General features: G+C 48.7%; 1 pseudogene; it reads right to left on the bottom strand.

The window, feature by feature from the left end:
* Window positions 1-964: 964 nt before the first annotated feature.
* Window positions 965-18,731, bottom strand: part of LOC146206176 (uncharacterized) — a 22,593-nt pseudogene continuing 4,826 nt past the window's right edge.

The raw sequence follows: 18,731 nt of genomic DNA, 5'->3' as shown, positions 1-18,731 counted from the left end.
CAGTTTTTCTAACACGATATCCCCCCCGTCCTTCAGCAAATCCGTAGTTATCTGATCCTCTCCAGCTGATTTCCCCCTTTTCATAGTTTCTAATGCTTTCTTGACCTCGTCCTTCGTCACTGGTGGAACGTCTGAATATTTTTCCCTACCGCCAATCTCATTACGGTCCTGACTACTTTGGCTACTGTGGAGATTTGTATAGAACTCCTCGGCTACTTTGACTATCTTATCCATATTCGTGATGACGTTGCCCGCCTTGTCCCTTATCGCATACATCTGGTTTTTGCATATGCCCAATTTCTTCTTTACCGCTTTAAGGCTTCCCCCGTCCTTTACAGCATGCTCAATTTTCTCCATGTTATACTTCCTTATATCGGCAAATGTACTCCAAGTCAATTTTATTTTTCTAGTTATTTGACTGCTATCGAAGAGACAGCCGGTTACTATACCTATACTAAGAAGACGTATTTCCTAACCACTTCCAGGTCCTTGCTACCGATCATACACTACTGTTTGCTATCCTACCCTGTTAAATGTATACTTTTATTTTCTCCATTAAAATTTTAGTCCTATTGTTCTACCTTGCCTGTCTGAATTCGTCCCCTGAACTACTTTGCAAGGTACCATTATCAATGAATCACAGGCTGCTAAGGCACCGTCCTATATCCTTCAGTTAAAAAAAAAAAAACTGCTTCATTATTTTGTGAAATGAGAGGTAGGGTACAACTGTGCCTTTCTAAGCGTATGATTCTAATGGTGTAATTTGTCGTGCAGGTGCCTTCGTTTAGGGAGAGGCTTAAAAGATGAACATCTCTTTACTGGTGAACTTCGTACATACAAGCTAGAACTCTCTGGCACAGAACTGGCTAGCCTTCTGAAAGCATAGTAAAAGAATCATTCATTTCGGAGAGAACTTCCTCGTAATGACAATGATAGAGAATTGAACTCCACTTTTTCCAACCTTTCACAATTTTTCTATGCGATTCTGAAGGCCCTGTAGGAACTGCTGGCTCAGATACTGCAGCCCCAGAGGTTTGTGTTGAGTCTTTCTTAACTGTTTATGGTCATGAAATGTTGACGCGGTCGATTCCCTCGCACCAAGCTCTGCTGTACTATCGGGAACGAAAATTTTCAGAACGCGTCATGGAATCGAAGACCAATGTATATAACTGGTGTCAAACAGATAAAAGTTGGACGTACCCGTATATGTGGCCCTTTACAGAAAATATTATTTTCTCGTATTCTGCAAATTTTTGCCGCCGATGAATATGTGCATAATACCGCTTTTACTACATATATATTGATATAGTAAATTCAATTACCATCATTAAGCTGCCGTCAGCTATTTTTAATCTTTTCGCGCTTCAACAAAGAACTACCGAGTACTTCCGAAATACCGAAAAATGCCTCGTATATATATATATATATATATATATATATATATATATATATATATATATATATATATATATATATATATATATATATATATATATATATATATATATATATATATATATATATATACATATATAAGGTTAAATTCCTAATGCTAGTTGAATAAAAAAAAAGAAAATCAGCTAGGTATAACCATCATCAATTTCAAAATCTTGCACATACCTCGTTGTCACTCTTCCAGTATTCTTCGCCGAGGATGCAGACTTTTACTTCTTTCTCTACCCGGAAAGGCATCTCCATAAGAATTTTTCGGTCATATGATAAGTCATGGAGAAGATGTAAAGAGGCAAGCATTTATCATGGTTCGTATAAATGACTCCCGTCGCGCGCGCGCGCGCGCACGTACGCACGCACACACACACACACACACACACACACACACACGCGCACACACACACACACACACACACACACACACACACACACACACACACACACACACACACACACACACACACACACACACACACACACACACACACACACACACACACACACACACACACACACACACACACACACACACACACACACACACACACACACACACACACATTTCACTCTCTTTCGCGCGCGAATAAATTTTGCGCAATCCTTGCTACAAACGAAAAGCGAAATTATTTCTCTTATGTACTGTATAAAGTTCGCATTACAGCATTACACAGCTCGCCTTAATTCTAGCGTTCTGCTGTCGTGCTGCAGTTAAATGGCACAAGTAAAATAGAGTGATGCTTGCCTGCATATACACATACATATATTACTGGCTAGAAGCCAAGGACTCCGGAACTTTTTTTGAGTGGGGGGGGGCAAATTTTGTCAGGTCATATTTGTTATTTTAAGGTAATTTTAATTTTACTTTTCATTTAATTTTGTTATATTGTTATTTTATAATTTTATCCTAAATTTTAATTAAATTTATCCCCAAATTTACACTTTGTAAATTTAGTTTTACGCAATTGAAGCATGTTTTACACCTAAAGAAGAATGAGGCCATGAATTGTTCGCAAATACCATACATGGCAAAATTACTTTTGAAAAGGAACTAAATTACATTACGAATTACTTTGCTGAAAATCGCAGAGAAGTAATTAAATTTCATTACTCATTACTGCTCCCAAAAAGTAATGAAATTCCATACGATTACTTCTGCTGAGTAATTAAATTACTTTTACTTTACTTTCTAGTTTTCATCCATGCAAAACATAAAGCTAGTAAACTATAACTTGTTCTCCAGACGTGAAGCACACACATTCTTTCATCTTCCCGCGAAATTTCGTCTCAGAAAGGTATTCCTTCCCTCTTTCCTACAGCGCTTGCCATTACAAAAATAAGACAACGGCAAAAAAAAAAGAGCAATAGCAACAACAACAAAAGCAGAAGCATGGCCGAACGGTCGTGAAATGAACGGCGAATCCAGCGTCTTGCTGGCCCGTGGCTGTCTTCGCCATTTGAAGAGGCCCGAAGAATCTAGGTTATTCATTGCTTCCGCAGTCCCAAGAATCGATGTCGGCACCTTGCACTCAGTAATTGGTAATGCTCACGTCATGGACCCTTCAGCCTGTCTACCCCCCCAAGTCCTCCCTTTTCCCGTGGTAACGAGTGTAACCAGGCACCACTGTGCCTTAGCTGACGCAACAGGGAGTGCCACTGCGCTAAGGACTAGTTTTCAACTCCGGTCTTCTGGAACCCCTTCGGTATTCCCTGGGCCTTGGCGCCTTATATCTTGCTGCTTGGAGAATGGTCGCCATGGGGCAACCGCACATCCTGCTGCACAGGTCTCAGACGCACGCTGAATTTTGTCTCCTTTTGCCGATCCGTTACGTTGGCATTGGTTTGCCGCACGTCATTTCTGCTTTCGCGGCACTCTACTTTGTTGTCTATTGAAGGAGCAATAACGCACTTTCAGTCTACTTTGTTGTCTATTGAAGGAGCAATAACGCACTTTCACTCTACTTTGTTGTCTATTGAAGGAGCAATAACGCACTTTCACTCTACTTTGTTGTCTATTGAAGGAGCAATAACGCACTTTCACTCTACTTTGTTGTCTATTGAAGGAGCAATAACGCACTTTCACTCTACTTTGTTGTCTATTGAAGGAGCAATAACGCACTTTCACTCTACTTTGTTGTCTATTGAAGGAGCAATAACGCACTTTCACTCTACTTTGTTGTCTATTGAAGGAGCAATAATGCACTTTCACTCTACTTTGTTGTCTATTGAAAGAGCAATAACGCACTTTAGGAAAAGTAATTTCGAAAGGAGTTAATTACTTTTGCTGCGAAATTATTGTCAATAGGCAATTCATTACATTACTAAATTACCAAACCGAAAAAGTAATTCATTACATTACAAAATACCGAGAAAAGTAATTAAATTACAGTAATTTCATTACTGTAATTCAATTACTGCCATGTCTGGCAAATACAGCCTTCTAATACCCCAGTCACACGGTCATTTTCAAAGGCGATTGAGTTGATAGCCTTCGAGATTTTCATTCGCGATCGAACTAGAAGGAGTTGTGCCGCTGCTACACAGCAAAACTCGAAGGCTATTGAAATAGTTCTGGTGTTTGGCGCCAAATTTTGGCGTCACTATCGTTGCTTTCGGTTTTGCTTAAAGAACTAAAATCTCTCTATAAATGCAAAATAAAATTTAACTGTTACCATTTTTTAGTAACTGCAGGTGGTTTAGTTGTTATTCAAGAAAAACTTTCTTTTTTTTAACGCGTTGGCGTTCATACGACTGTGCTTTTCATTGTTTTTTTTTCCTCGGCGGCGCATGCTATAGTAGTAGAGAAGAGTACATAAATAATATGCCTAAAAAAAGAGCGATACTATTTAAAGATTATTACATGGGTATTAATATTTTACCGCGTAAATTAAAGATATAAAATAATAACGCTTGTTCATGTTTTTGTATCGTAAACGCCCTGAGCACGTGTGTGCGAGACGCTCCTCGGGTCAACGCTAGCAACTTTGCGCGACGTTCGAAGGCCTTCGAGATCTCGATAGAGTTCTGAGCTGTTCCGTTGACTCGATAGACTATCGACTCAATGGCCATTGAAAACGCCCGTGTGGCAGCTTTCGAAGGCCTTCGAGTCGATAGCAAGTCGGTTCGAGGGCCTTCGAAATGCCCGTGTGACAGCGGTATAAAACACTAACGCACTTCATACTTTCAAAATACTCGTTACTATCAGTTCAGTTCAGTCGTTCAGTCCCCCCCCCCCTTGCTTTCCCCGGTTCCGGAGTCCCTGCTAGAAGCGCCGTCACTGTGAAAGGAACTTACCTTTGGGTGACGCATCAAACTCTCGTTAAGTCCGCACAGCTATACTTTACGTTGCCAGCCGCCAGAGATCTCTCCAACTTTTTAAAATCTTCGCATCCTCCTTCCTCATGTATGTCGGTAAGGTCGCAAAATGAGCTCCTGACGTTCAGGAGCGTCACTCACGGTCACTAGGAAACAGTGGAACGGATAGAGAGGATCGAGAAACGCGCGCGCGGATGGACGGCCGAAAAGAAAGCGCGGAGCGCGCTTTTTTATTGTATGTTTTTTCGGCGACGCCATGATGTAATTGATCATGTGTAAAGCGGAGGCCCCGCTTCTAGACCGATTTGGTGTGAGGTAGTAATAAAAACCACGGTGAAAACTTTATTTCCGTAAAGAAAAAGAAAAACAATTGTCAGACGATCAATGGGCTTTTTTTCGTTGGCATGTAGCATCACCCCCCAGGGGACAGTCCGGCGGATCAAAATCGAGCGTTTGCGCGAGTGTAGCGTCCTCTGGGAGCAATGTTTTGAGTATAGTGATTCAGTGAACTAGAATAGTTCTGAGGCATGCGCACCGCAGCACGGCGGCACGGCCGCCTCGATCGGCGCGCGCGCGGCTTGGCTTGCTCCGCCCCGCGGCGCCGATCGAGGCGGCCGTGAACAGCTAGCACTACGTGCTCCATCGTCTCGGATTCGGCACCGCGCAGCCGACATGACATGTAATGGTCTCGTCGTACCGGCTATGGTGGGCGAGCGTTTTAAGGGCTTCTGCCCTTGCTTCAAAGAGCACAGCACTGCCGACGCTGTTGTCGTATCGATGGTCCTGAGCTGTGTTCCGCTTGTGACTCCGGTAGAGAGTCAGGGTGGCCTTGCCCTCCATGCTTGCGCACCACTGTAGGCGTTCAGCCTCCACAACCCGCACTTCGGCAGCACTTTCCAGCCGTTTCTGCCACTATGGCCCGTCCAGCTCGTTCTAATGCATGTGGCGCAGAAATATTCCAACACTCGGCGTGCCTCCGGTACCATAAAAATGAGGCGACCGCGGTATCCCAGCTTGCTCGCCGCCTCCCAGGACTCGAAACTGGACTACCCTAGGTCCCCCTGTACTTTCTCGTTAGCAACCTTACAGTGGCAGCCCAGTGCTACTCGCCCCACTTCACGTTGCCGCCGAGTTGTCGCCGAAAAGCAGACCACCGCGTTTGCAAACGTGAGCCCGGGGACGTGAACGAGCTTCCACAGGTCTCGCACCATGACGAATCTGTTACAGCCCCATAGGCAGCGTCGGCAGAGTATTGCTTGGGCGCGCGTGGCTGCCTTTCGCACCGATTCTTCCTGGAGGCTGCAGATTCTACCTCGAGGCACTGTCAGCCTCTCTTCACCAAGCCTCAGCTCTGCTTCCTCTTTGGCGTGCCCTGCAAAGCGTACGACGGCCGTCTTTTTTGCACTGAATTTAAAGGGAGACAATTTCCGAGTTCAAATGTTCAGCATGGCCTGCATTTCCGCTGGCGATTCTGCCATGATGACCAAGTCATCTGCGATGGCCAGCCCCGGTAGACGGCGATTTTCGTCGATTCCGCTGGTGGTGAACCGCAATCGGAAGCCAAGACATGATTCTATTAGTGTCCGCTCCATCCTGGACACATAAAAGCAAGTATAGCAGTGGTGACATAGGGCAGCCTTGGTGGAGACCCTTGGTGACGGAAGGCGGCGCAGACACTGCATCTCCGAAGTGGACGGTCCGGCGGGTTAACCCGCGGGTATTGTTCGCATATACCCGCGCGATCGTGGATAGGAGCTCTCCTGGCACATCGAGACTGGCCAAACAGCTCAGCAGGGACGCCTGAGGGACATTATCGTATGCCTTCTCCACATCAAAGAAGCAGCAGTCGTCCGGGATCGGTGCTTCTTCTTGGATGATGTATGTGAGGATGTTTGCTAACGGTTCTTTTGCTTCATCCCCAAAGCATTTAACCAGACGAGCTGGCAGACAGTCTGGACCGGTGGAGCGCTAATGTGCTTCAATGCACATTCCACTGTCCGCTTAGAGACCGCCCACCGTAGAGCGGTTTGACTCTGTGTACTGTTAGATTTTGGCTTGCGCCTGGGTATCACACCGCTGCCGCCAGTTGTTACATGCAGGTCGCGGCCGCCTCGGTAGCGCTGGCTTGGCGGCTTTATTATTAATTTAAACAGCGCGAACAAGAAGACAAAGGACAAGATAAAAGGAAGCCACAGTACAAGCGCTGACTCACAACTATACGTAAGCCTTTACTCCAAGGCCCAGATAAAAACAAATATGACGAAAACGAAACAATCGCGTGAAACGACCCCTGGGTTCAATTGCTGCACAAAAGGTCACTCAAAAAATACATCTCTTTGCTTGAAAGAGCAAGAGAAGTCTTGCTGACACACTTATTGTCTGTTGAAATAAAATATGATTCAACTATCTCTTTCGTCATCTTTTCTTTGTGGCGATACAAAATACTAACCTGGTCAAACCTATAGGAGTACACTTCTTCTCTTTCTTCATTGTTTCACATGAATGGCAATGTGAGACTAGAAATGTTTTGTCCTTGCCACTTTCCAAGTTGTTCCGATGTTCCAGTAGTCTCTTGTTAATACAGCGTCCTGTTTGTCCTTTATAACAGGCTCCACAAGAGAGCGGAAGCCTGTACACAACACCAGTCTTGCATCCAACAAATGGGTCTCTATGTTTCACCCCACATTCTTGCTTCTTCGATTCTCTTTCCCTTTGAATAGCCGGGTAAATCCTCTTCATCTTGAGTGGGGCGGTCAATGCGACATCAACACTGTAAGGCCGCAGTGAAAAGCGACTCGCACGTAGAGTCGAGCTGGCGGTCGAACCCCCCCACGCGCCGAGGCCAAGGAGCAAGTGCTGTTGTTTTTTTCTCCTTTTCTCCCCTCTTCTTGGGCGCGGGCGCGCGCGAGGCTTGGTTTGTTTCGTCCCTTCGCCCCGAGGCGTCGCCAAGAAGCGAACGGCAGACGCGGGCGCTGGCATTACAGCGCTACAATGTGGTAGTTACACATCGTAAAGGCGCCTGCCATGGTAATGCAGATGCGCTATCTCGCATCCCCAACTCCGGGTGGGGAAAAGAGTAACGAGATGATTGAGCCATGGCCCCTCAGTGGCGTGAATGTTCCCGCCACCCGCCGTGTTTTGTGATGTGAACGGTGACGCGTGCTACAACTGTGCGCCGCGGGTGGGTGATTTGTGCTGAAACTCGGACTATGGCGAACTCTGCGTAGCCAACACGCGCTCTTGTAGTGCATTTTTTTTGTATGTCTTTACATGTGCCTCATGTATAGCAAATTATAGGGCACAGTGCTGTGCGCAATGCAAGATTTGGCATGCTGTCATGAAGAAATTTCGTGTTTTCAGTGCCGTTGTTTTGTATTGGTTTTATTTCCCGACTTCGAGTGCACGGATTTCCTCGGTGGGGACGGATTTAGGTGCGCTGTAGCCTGGCGAAATGGTCGCCTGAAGAAGAATGTGGCGGCCTGTGTGTTTTTTTGTGTGTGTGTAAATGACCGGATTCCAAGCTCATTTACCCTCTTAGGAGGGACGTGTAAGGCCGCAGTGAAAAGCGACTCGCACGTGGAGTCGAGCTGGCGGTCGAACCCCCCACGCGCCGAGGCCAAGGAGCGAGCGCTGTTGTTTTTTTCTCCTTTTCTCCCCTCCTCTTGGGCGCGGGCGCGCGCGAGGCTTGGTTTGTTTCGTCCCTTCGCCCCAAGGCTTCGCCAAGAAGCGAACGGCAGACGCATCCTTATCAGCCGGGAACAACAGCGGCATGCTTCGGCGAACCACTTTACGGCCAGCTCGTCCAGCGATGTCCCGCCGTGGCGCCAAGCATGGGTGCAGGGAGACGCCGTTAATGAAGCTTTTTGCACTGCCACAAGCGCTCACTAAATGTCCTGCAGAAGGCGACAATAGGCGCGACCCTTGGCCCTCCCAAGAAGGGAATCAGCCCAGCGGCCTCCCGCTGTGTCGCCAGACATCGGATGCGAGCAACGGCGACTGTACACTGCTCTGGGACAGCGCCACCCCCCCCCCCTTTTTCTTCGAACGGGACGGCTGGGTGGCCTAGTCTCCAGATCCCCCGCGGCGTTTCTTTCATAAAGGCGTCAGCTGCAAAGGCGCGTCGCAAACACGCCGGGGAGGAGAGGGAAAGACAGGCGCCGTGTGAGAGGGTTTGGGGACCGACGAGTGGAGAGAGTATGTGTTTTGAATGTTGTATTTTTATTTGGCGTAATTAAGGACCTGGGTCCAAGATTATTCCCAACTCACGGGGGTTGTGGCATGTTTTTCAATAATTTGATTGGCTGCTTTATTTTCGGGGCGGTTCACCGAAGGTGACCGCCCTCGGGTCTTTGTTGATGTTTGTCATCAAAAAGCGGTCTTCGGACCATGTTTGGCAGTCAAGATTGAGGCTCCGTGCTTAGCACGTATTTACAGTCCCTAGGCTTTAACCGAAATGCTCGGTAGAAAAGTAAGGGCTTGTAGAGTGACTTCTCTGTGTGAGAGTCTATTTTGTTTTAAGTTACAGTTGTCTGTGTGACTCTTGTTACTGTAATTTACAGTTTGCCCATGTATACTATTTTTCTTCTGTAAATATAATTCTCCTTTTGACCATCATCTGATCATCGTCTACTGCTTCTTCACTGCCGAATGACCACATTTGGAGAGGCTTCAGCCCCTCCGAAGATTGGCAACGAACGAACATAAAATTACTAACACTATACCTCTTGCCTACATTTTTGAGGCCATGTGAAATTCTGTGCACATACGGTACCACCGCAACCTTCCTCTTCTTCTCACCCATGCTGGGCAGGGATTTCTGTCTGTGCATTCCTTTAAGGCTCTTCAGTACCCGGCAACTGGCCTCATTAATAACCGACTCCCGATAACCGGCCTTTGCAATTCTTGTCAATTGTCTTTCAAAACTCTTGCCCCATGCCGTGGTACCAAGATTTTTTCAACGCATTTAATAAGCATGCGTTGATCATCCCATTCTTCACTAATTCGGAATGCCCCGAATTGGAGCTTAGCAAGGGCTTCACCGATATCTGGTAGTATTCCCAACAAATGTGATCCTCACCGAACTGAATCAATAAATCTAAATACTGTTCTCGATTGTCAACTGGTTCTTCAACAGTAAATTCCAGTCCGGATCCACCCTTAGTAAAATATTGTTACGGTACGCAGTGAAAGAGACGATGACGAAGTGCTGGGCTAGTGGAGAAAGACGAAGCTGCAGCTACGTCTGGTTCTCCTGTGAGTGTGTCCCTGACGGTGAACTGTTGCGGCTACGACGTACCATCACCTCCTAACATCTCGACGTGCCTCGTAACATCTCGGTGGAGCTGCTGGGTAAGACACCAATACCACAAGCTGGATCTCCTTAGTGGCCGCCAACTTGGTGCTATCACTATGCAGTCCGACGCAGCTACCTCTACAGCGGCACAACCAGCGCCCACTGTCGTCGTTGCGCAGCCTCGTGATCCGGGAACCTTTTGCGGCACCGATGACATCGACGTCGAAGACTGGCTCGCTATGTACGAGCGAGTCAGTAAGCACAACCGATGGGACGCAACGTTGATGCTTGCAAATGTCATTTTCTACCTGGCTGGTACGGCGCGCGTCTGGCTCGAGATGCACGAAGAAGATCTAACATCCTGGGACATGTGCAAAGAGAAGCTTCGGGATCTCTTTGGCAAGCCGATCGGACGCAAGCTCGGCGCTAAAAAGGATCTGGCATCGCGAGCACAGTCGTCGACCGAATCATATCTGTCGTACATACAAGACGTACTAGCTCTATGCCGTAAAGTGAACAGTGCCATGCCCGAGTGTGACAAGGTGGGCCACATCTTAAGGGCATTGCTGACGACGCTTTTAACCTTCTATTTTGCAAAGATTGTACGACGGTCGACTCCGTCCTCGAGGTATGCCGGCGGTTTGAGCAAGCTAAACATCGTCGTAATTGCTCCCCGCTTCGACCGCTTGCCAAACACAGTTGCTACGTCTTCGTGCGAAGATCTACCAACACTGCAGCAGCCGTCCTATGAGCCAAACTTGACCAGGATCGTTCGCAGAGAGCTGGAGGCAATGGCCCCCGTCGCATTCACACCTCAGCCGGCGGTTGCTACTATAGCACTGATCCAAGCTGTCGTTCGCCAAGAATTCGCGAATGTGGGCCTTAATGCGAGCGTAAGCCTCAGCTCTGGTCAGCTGACCGCACAGTCATCTGTCCAGCCCACCGTTCCGGTGGTAGCTGCTGCGGCTCCGACTGCGCCCTTACCGACGCGATACCCCGAATCTACCCGACGCTACCGCAACCCAGAAGAATGGCGGACCTTGGACAACCGACCCATCTGCTTCAACTGCTCACGTGCCGGCCACATTTCTCGCAATTGCCGCAGCCGTTGGGTTCCGCCACCTCGACCTCGCTACTATCATGACCGCAGCACCACCTATGGACCACACCCAACCTCTCTCCGTGATACGCCCTCTCGTGACTTTAACCCGCCATCCCCGCACATGACCAGCTGGTCGCCGTCTCCCTAGACCCGCCGTTCCCGCTCGCACCTACCTCACCGTTCCTCGTCCCCTCACTCCTCTGGCCCGCTCCCGGAAAACTGATCAATGCAGCGCCCGGAGGTGAAGCTGCATTGACGATCCGGCCCGAAAATCCTCTGCTGACCCTCGCTCATCGCCGCAATCTTCTATATCTGTGTAGATGGTGTGCCTGTTACCGCCCTCATTGACACTGGTGCCCAAATTCCGTCCTCAGCTCTTCGTTTCGCCGCCGACTCAAAAAAGTTGTCACACCCGCCTCTTCATCAGCCGTTTGTGTCGCCGATGGAGGCGTCGCTGCCGTCGTGGGACTTTGCACTGCGTGCGTGAGCATTTGTGGTCGAACTACCCCTGTGCTCTTCACTGTAATCGACCGCTCCACTCACGATGTGATCCTCGGCATCGACTTTTTAACGGCGCACCTGCCCTGATTGATTGTTCAAGTGGCCTCCTTCGCTTAGACCTGCCTTTCTGCTCCGACCGCACAGATATCAAGCCACGCCTCTGCTCCGTACAGTTTGTTCGCCTACCGCCCGAAGCTGCCATGTATGTTCCTTTGGCCCCGTTTCCTGCTATTCCTGATGGTACATACGTCACTTGTCCAATCACCGATGTTGTTCTCCACCGTAACGTCATACTCCCTCACACTGTCCTGACCGTCACGGTGTTACGACCGTGCATCATCCGCACTTGCGCGCTCTATTGTTCGCCTGTGGGCATGGATAAGTGCTGTGGATATGTGCTGTTGGTACAATGGCTCTAAGTGAGCCTGTTTCCATGAATCCTTTTTTTGTAAGCCTGTTTTGCTATGTTGAGACCCTGCAAATGCCAAATTGGCCCTGTCAAGGGAACGTCTAGAAAAATACCAAGAAATGTCCCCCTGCGGGAAATAGCTGGAAGTGCTTTCGTTCAATTGTTCGCCCTTCTCGTCGAGAAGCGCTATTGTCCAGTGAGGAATGCCTACTGTCCAAAGGAGACGACAGAGTGACACGTCCGCTGACGTACAGGACAAGAAAGGAGCAATGTGATTACGGCCATTAGAGGATTTCCCGGGAATGCAGGAAAGATTTGCAATTGCTGGAAAGGGGCAATGCTGGGAGCAGTATGTGGCGCGCACGTGCACTTGGGTTTCTGAGAAGGAAATCCACTTACCGGAACCAGCCTACCGGATCTTTGCTGAAGAATAGAAATGTACCTCCTCGCCGTTCCCAAGCTCTTCCCGCCAACAAGTGACCACGCCCAACGAAACAATGCCGGACCAGTCAGTGCATCAGACCATCAGTGCAGTGATGTGTTCGATTGGATGCCAATATCTGAGGGGCGTGCCCTGGAACTGGTTGGCCAGCATCTTCAGAGAGGGGCTGGACATAGGGGGTTTTAAGGACATTGCAGAGCACGAAATGACGCTCTGAGCCCTGGGTAAACGGCTCATCCAGACGCTTCTCGCTATGAACTCTTTACGCTTGCCATTTTGTTAATATACCCTTCTTTTTCATGTAAATAATCATGTAAATAAGTTTTCTCAAAGTGCCATTAAACCTGCTTGTATATATTTTACCAACTTCGAAGATTCAATCCTTCATGAACCCGGAGTCTCTGCACGCTACGAAGTGAAGGCCGGGTCGACTTAGCCCCCGCGTCACGACAACTGGTGACCAGCGTTGGGATCTGAATCTACAAGCCACAACATCTGGTGATTGGAGGTGGATCTGAATCTACAAGCCACAACATCTGGTGATCGGAGGTGGCATCTGAAGCTACAAGCCACAACATCCGGTGATCGGAGGTGGCATCTCAAGCAACAAGCAGGAGCAACAATCGGTCAACAAGAAAGCAGCTCGGAACATCGATCGCATGTGTGGGTGAGTGCTTGGCTTTTCTTCTGATGTGGACCAGGTTCTAGAACAGGGTTAGATTTTAGAACTGGTAAAGAGTGTGGAAACGCCTTTAGGTTTGGTAGTTTGCACAGTTGTTTTGGAAGTAGCCGACACTCGGAGCGATCATGGACCTACAAAAGCTGCGGAAACCGGAACTGTTGCTACTGTGTGAGGAATTGGGAATTGATACAAGTGGTTTGGCACGAAAACCCTTGATTTTAAAGGCAATCACTGATTTGGGAACCGATGATGAGGAGCTCAGTGAAGCATGGAACCTCATCGGACAAAAAAAGAAAGAGCGGGAAAAAGAGGAAAAGAGGCGTGAGCGTGAAATTGAAAGAGAAGCAAAAAGGCTGGAGCTAGAAATTGAGCTCCGGAAATTAGAACTAGAGTTAAGCAAGAGGTCGGGCAATTGTCCCCAGCTAGCGGTACCTCTTCTCAACAAGGAGGCAGATTTGAAGATGTCAAAGTACATGCAGCCATATGTGATATCAGGGGATATCGGTCTGTATTTGGCTAACTTTGAGCGAACCTGCGAAAAACTGTCCTTCCAGCGAGACACCTGGTCTCAGAGATTATTGACGGTTCTGCCCTGCGAGGCAGCGGAGGTTGTCGCGCGGCTAAGCAAGGAGGACGCGGACAACTACGAGAAGGTCAAGGCTTGCCTTCTGATTTTCGGAGACAGAGTTGTGCAGGCCTTAACACGTTCAAAGGCGCGAGAACTAGCTACACTGCTCATTCCAGAAAAATCCACAGCGGAGGAAACGGCAGTTAAAACAGTGGTCGATGCGGAAGATAGCGGGTCAGAAAACTTTGAGAGCGAGACATCTCAGATAAGTCAACTTGAAAGTGAGCTTGATGAGACGCGGAATGAGGACGTTCTTGAGAGTAACCTCTTGCCGCCAGTGTCTAGTAATCTCACGAGACTTTTAAGTGGAACCCGAGAGGACTTAGCTACGGAGCAAGCCAATGATCCCAAGATACAGGAGATAAGGCAGCGCCACCGCGCCACTAAGACAGCAAAGAATATTTCTTTCGAGATGAGAAAGGGAGTGCTGTATCGCTTATTCAAGGATAAGCGCGGAGTAGAGCGGGACCGATTAGTCGTTCCCCAAAAGTACCGCGAAGACTTACTGCGACTTTCCTATGGCAGCTCGTGGTCATGTCACCTTGGAATAAGGAAAACAAAGCAGAGACTGTTGCAAGAATACTATTGGCCTGGATGTTTTAAGGACACGGAAAATTTTGTACGGTCATGCGACACGTGCCAGCGGGTTGGAAAGGCGCAAGATAAGTGGAAAGCTCCGATGGTGTTAGTACCAATCATTACCGAGCCGTTTCACCGGTTAGTAATAGATGTAGTTGGGCCATTTCCTGTGACAGAGTCAGGGTACCGTTATATCCTCACTATGTTATGCCCAGCCACAAAGTTTCCAGAAGCTGTTCCGCTGCGCGAGGTGACGTCCGAGAGTTTAGTGGATTCGCTGCTGTCAGTGTTTGCACGAGTTGGATTCCCTTCCGAGGTCCAAAGTGATCAGGGTAGCATTTTCACAAGTGTCCTCACCCCCTCATTTCTCGAGCGATGTGGCATTAAGGTAGTGCATAGCTCGATCCACCATCCGCAGAGCAACAGCGTAGAAAGATGGCATTCTGTTCTCAAACGCGTCCTGAGGGGACTGTGCTATGAAAACAAGCGCGAATGGGATACCTGCCTGGCAAGGGCGACCGTGGACTACTTGGGTCACAATGTAGGTCAAGGTTTCAGGAAACCCAGCGAGATTACGATTTCTGCGGTAGCAGACTACCCGCGGCCGAGCACGAAGACGGAAATTCGAGCATTCCTGGGTCTGACTGGATACTACAATCACTACATCCCTAACTATTCAGCTTTGGCGAGCCCTCTGACCGACGCTCTCCGCAAGACAGAACCGACAAATGTAGTCTGGGGCGAACAAAAGGAAGCCTCCTTCGTAAACCTGAAGGCTGTGCTGATTAGCCGTCCGGTATTGCGAGCTCCAGACTATGACCGAGAATTCACGGTCCAGTGTGATGCCAGTGATCGACGGCTAGGTGCTGTTCTCTGCCAGAGAGATGACGACGGTAATGAGCACCTCGTGCTCTACCTGAGCAGAAAACTGAGTTCTAGAGAGAGGGCTTATTGCGCGTCAGAGAAAGAGTGCGCTTGCATTGTGTGGGCCATTCAAAAATTGCAGTGCTATCTTGGAGGGGCCAAATTCACCGTAGAGACGGACCATTGTCCCCTGGCTTGGCTGCAAACTGCGACATCGAAGAACAGTCGCCTTCTTAGGTGGAGCTTGATTTTACAGCAGTACAATTTTGAAATAAGATACAAAAAGGGGAAGTTAAATGGGAATGCGGACGCGCGTAGCCGCTGTTTCTAAGCGGTCCGAGGTGTTCCTCACCATGTATCCAAATTGATAATCAGGTTTTTTTTTCTCGTGCGCTTGTATATGTGTGACTATGTAAAGCAGCACGTTTGGTTTTCTATGCATACGTGGGTCCTGAGCGTCTTGAGTGTGGGCGTTTCTCGAACAACGATGGCAGTTTTCTTTTAACCTGGTCTCTTCAGACGGGAGCCGAGTGCTTGCTTGGACATGTGGTTGAGTTTCAGACAGCTCAAGCAATTTGGCCTACGACAATCAAGACAACGCGACAAGCAACAGCGAGCTTCAAGCGTTCATGTGCAGGCCATTAAGTCGTCTCTTCATGCAGCAGCTGCGACTGTTGCCCTCCGAGGCTCTTCTGGCGGGGGAGGAGGCTGTTACGACCGTGCATCATCCGCACTTGCGCGCTCTATTGTTCGCCTGTGGGCATGGATAAGTGTTGTGGATATGTGCTGTTGGTACAATGGCTCTAAGTGAGCCTGTTTCCATGAATCCTTTTTTTGTAAGCCTGTTTTGCTATGTTGAGACCCTGCAAATGCCAAATTGGCCCTGTCAAGGGAACGTCTAGAAAAATACCAAGAAATGTCCCCCTGCGGGAAATAGCTGGAAGTGCTTTCGTTGAATTGTTCGCCCTTCTCGTCGAGAAGCGCTGTTGTCCAGTGAGGAATGCCTACCGTCCAAAGGAGATGACAGAGTGACACGTCCGCTGACGTACAGGACAAGAAAGGAGCAAGGTGATTACGGCCATTAGAGGATTTCCCGGGAATGCAGGAAAGATTTGCAATTGCTGGAAAGGGACAATGCTGGGAGCAGTATGTGGCGCGCACGTGCACTTGGGTTTCTGAGAAGGAAACCCACTTACCGGAACCAGCCTACCGGATCTTTGCTGAAGAATAGAAATGTACCTCCTCGCCGTTCCCAAGCTCTTCCCGCCAACAAGTGACCACGCCCAACGAAACAATGCCGGACCAGTCAGTGCATCAGACCATCAGTGCAGTGATGTGTTCGATTGGATGCCAATATCTGAGGGGTGTGCCCTTGAACTGGTTGGTCAGCATCTTCAGAGAGGGGCTGGACATAGGGGGTTTTAAGGACATTGCAGAGCACGAAATGACGCTCTGAGCCCTGGGTAAACGGCTCATCCAGACGCTTCTCGCTATGAACTCTTTACGCTTGCCATTTTGTTAATATACCCTTCTTTTTCATGTAAATAATCATGTAAATAAGTTTTCTCAAAGTGCCATTAAACCTGCTTGTATATATTTTACCAACTTCGAAGATTCAATCCTTCATCAACCCCGAGTCTCTGCACGCTACCAAGTGAAGGCCGGGTCGACTTAGCCCCAGCGTCACGACAACGGATAACAGAACCTATCTTCCCGTCCTTAACTTTAGCCGCTCTGTCCAAGTTTTGCCCCATGGCATTGCACTCGCTGACTTGCTTCCGTTGGCTGACTGCGAAGTTTCTGCCCTCAAGCCTGTGCCTCTGTCTGAACCCCCCGTATCAGCTTCTCATTCGACCCTTTTTACTCCCATGATAGCACCGGATTTGACACCTCAGCAAGCCAGTGCTCTCTCCGACCTTTTTGTTTTCCTACAGCGACATTTTTGATTTAGGCGATCGACCTTTGGCCCAGACATCTGTCGTTACCCATCGCATCAATACTGGTGATGCCAGCCCTATTCACAGAAGGCCTTATCGAGTCTCTCTTGCTGAGCGCCACGTGATACAGAAGGAGGTCGACAAGATGTTGACAAATAATATTATTGAGCCTTCCTGCAGTCCCTGGGCGTCTCCTGTCGTTTTAGTCAAAAAGAAAGACCAAGCTTGGAGATTCTGTGTAGATTACCGCCACCTCAATCAGATCACTAAAAAAGACGTTTATCCGCTCCCGAGAATTGACGACGCCCTCGACTGCTTGCATGGTGCCAGCTATTTTTCCTCGATCGACATGCGTTCCGGCTACTGGCAAATAGCTGTCGACGAACGGGATCGATAGAAAACCCCATTTGTCACCCCTGACGGACTATACCAATTCAAGGTCATGCCATTTGGCCTCTGTAACGCTCCTGCGACCTTCGAGCGCATGATGGACTCGCTTCTCCGTGGCTTCAAGTGGACAACGTGCTTATGCTACTTAGATGACGTTGTCGTTTTCTCTCCCACGTTCACAAGTCACCTTGAACGGCTTTCTACGATACTGGCAGTCTTTCGCCGCGCCGGTCTTCAACTCAACGCAAAAAAATGCAGCTTCGGCCGCCGCCAGATCAAAATCCTGCGACATTTGGTTGACAAAAATGGTGTGCAGCCCGACCCTGATAAAGTTCGTGCAGTCCGCGAGTTCCCTACACCACGTAATACAAGTGATGTGCGAAGTTTTCTCGGGCTCTGCTCCTACTTCCGTCGCTTCAATCGGAACTTCACTGACCTAGCACGTCCCCTTACCTCCCTTTTGCAGAAAAACGTGAATTTCTCGTGGAGCCGTGAACAAGCTCAGGCCTTCACAACGCTCATTTCCGCGCTCACCGCTCCTCCTGTACTGGCGCACTTCGACCCGTCTGCGCCTACAGAACTGCGCACCGACGCTAGCGGACATGGTATTGGCGCCATCCTTGCCCAGTACCAGCACGGCCACTCTCGTGTGATTGCCTATGCCAGCCGCCTTCTATCTCAGTCCGAGCGCAATTATTCCATTACGGAGAGCGAATGCCTTGCACTTGTTTGGGCGTTGACCAAATTCCGCCCTTATTTGTTTGGGCGGCCCTTCAGCGTAGTGACGGACCATCATGCCTTGTGTTGGTTGTCATCACTTAAGGACCCTACTGGCCGCTTAGGTTGCTGGTCCTTGCGATTACAAGAATACACGTTTACTGTTGTGTACAAGTCAGGCCGCCTACATGAAGACGCCGACTGCTTGTCCCGCCACCCCGTTGACCCTCCTGAATTTCTTGACAATACTGCTGACGACTGCGTTTTGTCCATTTCGAACTTTCTCCACATCGGCCTCGAACAGAGTCGTGATCCTTCCCTGCGCCCCATTATTGATCACCTGCGCAACGACAGCACCGATCCGCCCATCAGTATGTTTGTGCTGCTTAATAACACATTATATCGACACAATATGCGCCCAGA

The sequence above is a fragment of the Amblyomma maculatum genome, chromosome 1 (genome assembly GCF_055883805.1).
Source record: "Amblyomma maculatum isolate TAMU_Amacu chromosome 1, ASM5588380v1, whole genome shotgun sequence".
NCBI classification, from domain to species: Eukaryota; Metazoa; Arthropoda; class Arachnida; order Ixodida; family Ixodidae; genus Amblyomma; species Amblyomma maculatum.
This window is presented reverse-complemented; position numbering and strand designations above follow the sequence as displayed.